Source organism: Schistocerca serialis, chromosome 1 (genome assembly GCF_023864345.2).
Source record: "Schistocerca serialis cubense isolate TAMUIC-IGC-003099 chromosome 1, iqSchSeri2.2, whole genome shotgun sequence".
NCBI lineage: Eukaryota > Metazoa > Arthropoda > Insecta > Orthoptera > Acrididae > Schistocerca > Schistocerca serialis.
The window spans coordinates 198311346-198317502 of NC_064638.1; positions in this window are offsets into that span (position 1 = coordinate 198311346).

A 6157-nucleotide genomic window follows, 5' to 3' on the forward strand; every position below is an offset into this window, starting at 1 on the left:
TGCCAGCGGAGTGGGGATGACAGTCGTACAGTGCCCAGTAGGGTGGTTGAAAATTGAGATATTGTACAAAAGCCTTTTCTGTTCAAAAACTGTCAGATGCTGTACAACACGAGCCCTGACCTTATCCTAATGAAGTTCGCCCACCCAAGAATTTCTGTTCTCTTCTCTGAAATGTGAAACTTACTCAATTGGCTCTCATACAGTTGGTGTAAAGGGTAATCTGAAAGTTTTAATTATCGCTTCGAAACAGGAAATCTTCAAACATGAAACGTAGTTGTGGTGTTCGTCTTATCTACGTATTCACACTTTAGTGTGACACATTTTTCGCAACAGTGGATGGAATTTTGACCACCGTGGTTATAGAAGCCTGGGTTATGGGCAGACAGGAAACATTTGAGCTTGCAAAACACTTTGTCGTCAACCTGGAAATGTCTGTGGCCAATGTTTTATGTATCAGTTACGTCAGGATGTGGCTATGTCCTGTCGTGGACCAAAACACCCCCTTGACTAGCTTTTCGCGATGCTTCTTACTATCATATAGTCTTGATCAAGACGTTTCCACGGAATTACTATGCGCTAACTATGGATGGTTGCATGCCTTACAAATGGAGGAAATCAGTCAAATGGAAGTTGCGTTTCCATTACGAGCATAGATAGTACTACACTTCAGCAGTCTCAAGAAAGCCCTCTGGAACAACTACCCCAATGATCACCGAGCCTTCGCCTTTTTCTGCAGTGGTGAACCTACGCGTTTCCACTCTTTCTTCGCTGTTTCCTCTCTGGGTCGTCATGATATCTCCAGCAGTCATCCATGCTGATCATTCAGCTAAAGAAGTCATCTGCAGTAGCTTGACACAGCTACTGTGCAGTTTCGCAGGCTTCTTGAATGGGCGTCAACAACGTTTAAAATGTTGTGCAAGGTGTCGAACACTGATCGATGACCCCCCCCCCCCCCCCCCCGGGGGGGTCACCATTATTTGGCGGGTTCGCGCTTGGCTGCCACAGGGCCCCAGCATTTGCAGCATTTTTTCTCTTCCGTGCTACATGTCTATCCTCTTGCTATTCTTTTTCCCCTCCGTTGGCGAACATGTCTGGGTTATTATTGGGACTGTTCCGCATTGTGTCGCTGACGTGTGAACAGTCTCACCTTTGTTTTTTACTCCCTTTTCCTTTCTTTGTTTCCCTTCTCCTCTCGTTCCTCCAGCTGTGCAACAAGCCGTCAAACTCTCGCCTCAAGAGGCGAAACCACAAGCTACACAACCGGTAGGCCATAAACAACACAAGGAGTACTCCCATTAAGGCTTCCTCCATCCCTCCAGCCAAACAACATCCGAGTCTTCATCTAACCGGAAAGGCTAAAAACAGTCGTCCAAAGGCAAACGGTCTTCTCCTGCGCCACCTCAAAGATCCTCTTAGATGTTGTTTGCATATGATATCTTAGCCCAGCCAACCTCCGGTTTTCGGCGTTTGACTCCACAGACGGACGGCAGAAGCAAGCTGATGGCTCTGTGGACCCCATGGAGCAGGATCAGCCTGCTTCTGTGCCCTATAGTAACGCCCTTTCCCCAGCTGTCACTCTGCAGCCGCCAAGCTGACACCCCCATTTCTCTCCATCATGATTCTCCTCCAATGGAATGTTCGCGGTTTTTGGTCCACAAAAAGAATTTATTGCTGCTTTTAGCGCCGCAGCGTCCCATTATACTCTGCCTTCAGGAAACGAAATAGCGCCCTCAAGACTGCTTTGATCTTTCACATTTCTTACCGATTCGGTTTGACTTTCCCACTGAGGTTGGCATTCTCTCTCACGGGGGCGTCATGCTGTTTGTACGGGATGACATGCAAGTCAACGCATCTCCCTGACTACCAGTTTGAAGCTATGGCAGTTCGCCTTTTCCTTCCCTACCTGACTCTATTTCTCTGTACTATATATGTCCCTCCATCATTCTCTGTCACCAGGGCAGACTTCCTTCAACTTATTGGGCACCTACCTCCCCCCTTTTTGCTACTTGGTGACTTTAATGCACATCATCCGCTTTGGGGTTGTGTCAGGATCTGTCAGAGAGGTGCCTTGTCTGATCTTCTTAACCAACTTCATCTCTTCTGCCTTAACACTGGAGCACCCACTTTCCTTTCTGACTCCTCGCATACCTATTCCCATTCGGACCTGTCCCTTTGCACTGCCCAGATTGCCCATCGTCGTGAGTGGTCCGTTCCTTCTGACACCTACTCGAGTGACCATTTCCCGTTCGCTATCCATGTGTTGACCCACACCTTGTCTGGTGCACGCCTAAATGGCAGCTTCCTAAGGCTGACTGGCAGCTTTAGTCCTCCCTGGCGACCTTCGAAGAACGAGATTTCCCCAGTTGTGATGACCAGGTCGAATATCTCACAAACGTTATCCTTAGAGCTGCAGAACGTTCCATCCCCCGCATCCCACGTCGTGTCCCATTCCCTTGGTGGACTGAGGCATGCTGCGACGCAACTAGCGCACGTAGACCAGCTCCACGCGTTTTTAACCGACACCCTACGCTGGCAAACTGCATTCATTATAAAAGATGCAAGCAAAGTGTCGTCGCGTTCTTCAGGATAGTAAAACAGCTTGCTGGACTATATTTACTAGTTCTTTTAACAGTTCCACACCTTCCTCCGTCATGTGGGCCACCCTCCAACGGCTCTCTGGAACCAAGATCCATTCCCCAATTTCCGGCCTGACAGTCAATGACGAGGTCTTTGTGGAACCTATTGCTATCTCCAACGCTTTGGACCGCCGTTTGTGGAAATTTAGAGCTCTTCCCATACTGCCTTCCTACATCGGAAACGAGCGGAGGAGACTCGAGCGATACCCTTCTCTTCTCCAAATCGTGAGTACTACAATGCCATCTCCATAATGAGGAAGCTAGAACATCTTCTCCATCCCGATCCTCCGCCCCAGGGCCAAGACGCCATCCACATTCAGATGCCGCAGCACCTCTCTCTTGTGGGCAAGCACTTTCTGCTTAACACGTACAGCCGCATCTGTGCAGAGGGCACATTCCCTGGACGCTGGCGTGAAGCCACCGTCATACCCATACCTAAGCCCGGTAAGGACAAAAACTTTCCTTCTATCTGCTGCCCTATCTCTCTTACCGGCTGTGTTTGCAAGATGATGAAACGTATGATTCATGCCAAGCTGGTGTGGTGTCTCGAGTCTCGACATTTACTAACGAATGCACAGCGTGGATTTCGAGCGCGGCGTTCTGCAGTTGACCATCTCGTTACTTTGTCCACCCAAGTCATGAATGGTTTTCTGCGGAAATCTCAGACTGTGGCCGTTTTTTCGATTTGGAGAAAGCCTACGACACTTCATACACGTGGGGCTTCCACGGGCGCCTGCCCTGTTTTCTTCGGGCATTTTTACGAGACGCAATTTTCGAAGTGCGTGTGGGTTCTACCTTGTCGGATACCTTTATCCTGAAGGGTTCCGTCCTGAGCGTCGTCCTCTTTGCTATCACCACTAACCCCATAGTGGCCTGTCTGCCGCTGGGCATCTCCGATACTCTTTTTGTTGATAATTTTGCCATCTATTGCAGTTCTCCATGGACCTGTCTGAGCGGCGTCTTAAGCGCTGTCTTGATCGCCTTTACTCCTGGAGCATCGACAATGGCTTTCGCTTTTCCACTGACAAATCGGTCTGTATGAATTTCTGACGGCGCAAATGGTTTCTGCCACCATTTCTACATCTTGGGCCTGTTGCCCTTCCTGGGGCTCATGCTCGATAGGAAACACTCATGGTCCACGCATGTATCTTTCCTGGCAGCCTGCTGTACGCGGTCATTCAATCTCCTACGTGTCCTCAATGGTACTTCTTGGGGTGCAGACCGAACCACCCTTCTCCGTTAGTACTGGTACATTGTCTGTTCGAAACTCGACTATGGATGCTTTGTTTATGCATCTGCACGCCCATCCCTCTTCCGCTGTCTCAACACTATCCACCATCGTGGCATCCATTCAGCCACGGGCGCCTCTTACACCAGCCCAGTTGAGGGTCTGTATGCTGAAGCTGCTGAAGTACCACTGTGCTACCGCCGTTACTTTCTTCTCAGCAGGTATGCATGCCGTTTCTGTGCCATGCATGACCGCCCCTCCTATGCTTCGTTCTTTGATGATTCATTTGATAGTATGGGGCTCGTCCCTCTTCTCTGTTACCTCCTGGAGTCCACCTTCGCCACTTGCTACGGCGGCTTAAATTCACACTACCTGACCTCAGTGCTTAGAACCATTTAATCATTTTTATCCACTAATATCGTGTCGGATGAGCCGTGGTAAAAATAGCTGTTTTGAAGAGCGCGCCGCAGCGCGTTGTGTGAAGCAGTCGCCCTCCGTTTCTGGCTGTGGCGCCGCTGTGGCAATCGCGGCTTTGGTGTCTCCCTCTGGTGGGAAAGGGGAAAGGTTGCCTGTTCACGTGCATTTAAGCGGCGCTATGAGCTGCCAGGGGGTCAGTTGATCAGCCGGGTCAGTGTGGGACAGTCAATGTCTGTCGTCCGGAGTGCCAGTACGTGTTAGGCCGCCAGTCGGCTCGAATTTGTTCAGGCAATGGTCATTGTTGGTTGCATCGATCGGTTGGTCGGTCGCGCACGGAGACACAAGATGACTTGTTCGCCTTGAGCGTCGGCGCATGTGAGGTCGCCACGGGAGTCCAGTGGGCCGCGCCGTATAGCGAGCGTTAGTGGCCTCGAGGCTGACACGACAGCAACAGGAGCGAAACCACGACATCGGTCTGGCCGGTGCGAGCTATGACGCCGTGAGACGGGAGATCGGCGCGCCTTTCTGCGTCCGTTAAAGTGGCTGGCAGCGGACGACTCAGTAGAGCGTTTTGGGGGTGCTGCGCTTCGTATTCTCCAGAAATCGCGGTTTATTAGACGTTAAGTGTGGCCATCACAGAAGTTGGGAATGAAAACATAGGTACAAAGAAGGTAGCTGCGAAGAAACCATGGGTAACAGAAGAAATACTTCAGTTGATTGATGAAAGGAGGAAGTACAAACATGTTCCGGAAAAATCGGGAATACAGAAATACAAGTCGCAGAGGAATGAAATAAATAGGAAGTGCAGGGAAGCTAAGACGAAATGGCTGCAGGAAAAATGTGAAGACATCGAAAAAGATATGATTGTCGAAGGACAGTCTCAGCATACAGGTAAGTCAAAACAATCTTTGGTGACATTAAAAGCAACGGTGGTAACATTAAGAGTGCAACGGGAATTCCACTGTTAAATGCAGAGGAGAGAGCAGATAGGTGGAAAGAATACATTGAAAGCCTCTATGAGGGTGAATATTTGTCTGATGTGATAGAAGAAGAAACAGGAGTCGATTTAGAAGAGATAGGGGATCCAGTATTAGAATCGGAATTTAAAAGAGCTTTGGAGGACTTACGGTCAAATAAGAATTTCTAAAATCATTGGGGGAAGTGGCAACAAAACGACTATTCACGTTGGTGTGTAGAATATATGAGTCTGGCGATATACCATCTGACTTTCGGAAAAGCATCATCCACACAATTCCGAAGACGGCAAGAGCTGACAAGTGCGAGAATTATCGCACAATCAGCTTAAAAGCTCATGCATCGAAGCTGCTTACAAGAATAATATACAGAAGAATGGAAAAGAAAATTGAGAATGCGATCAATTTGGCTTTAGGAAAAGTAAAGGGACGAGGGAGGCAATTCTGACGTAACGGCTAATAATGGAAGCAAGGCTAAAGAAAAATCAAGACACTTTCATAGGATTTGTCGACCTGGAAAAAGCGTTCGACAATATAAAATGGTGCAAGCTGTTCGAGATTCTGAAAAAAGTAGGGGTAAGCATAGGGAGAGACGGGTCATATACAATATGTACAACAACCAAGAGGGAATAATAAGAGTGGACGTTCAAGAACGAAGTGCTCGTATTAAGAAGGGTGTAAGACAAGGCTGTAGCCTTTCGCCCCTACTCTTCAATCTGTACATCGAGGAAGCAATGATGGAAATAAAAGAAAGGTTCAGGAGTGGAATTAAAATACAAGGTGAAAGGATATCAATGATACGATTCGCTGATGACATTGCTATCCTGAGTGAAAGTGAAGAAGAATTAAATGACCTGCTGAACGGAATGAACAGTCTAATGAGTACACAGTATGGTTTGAGA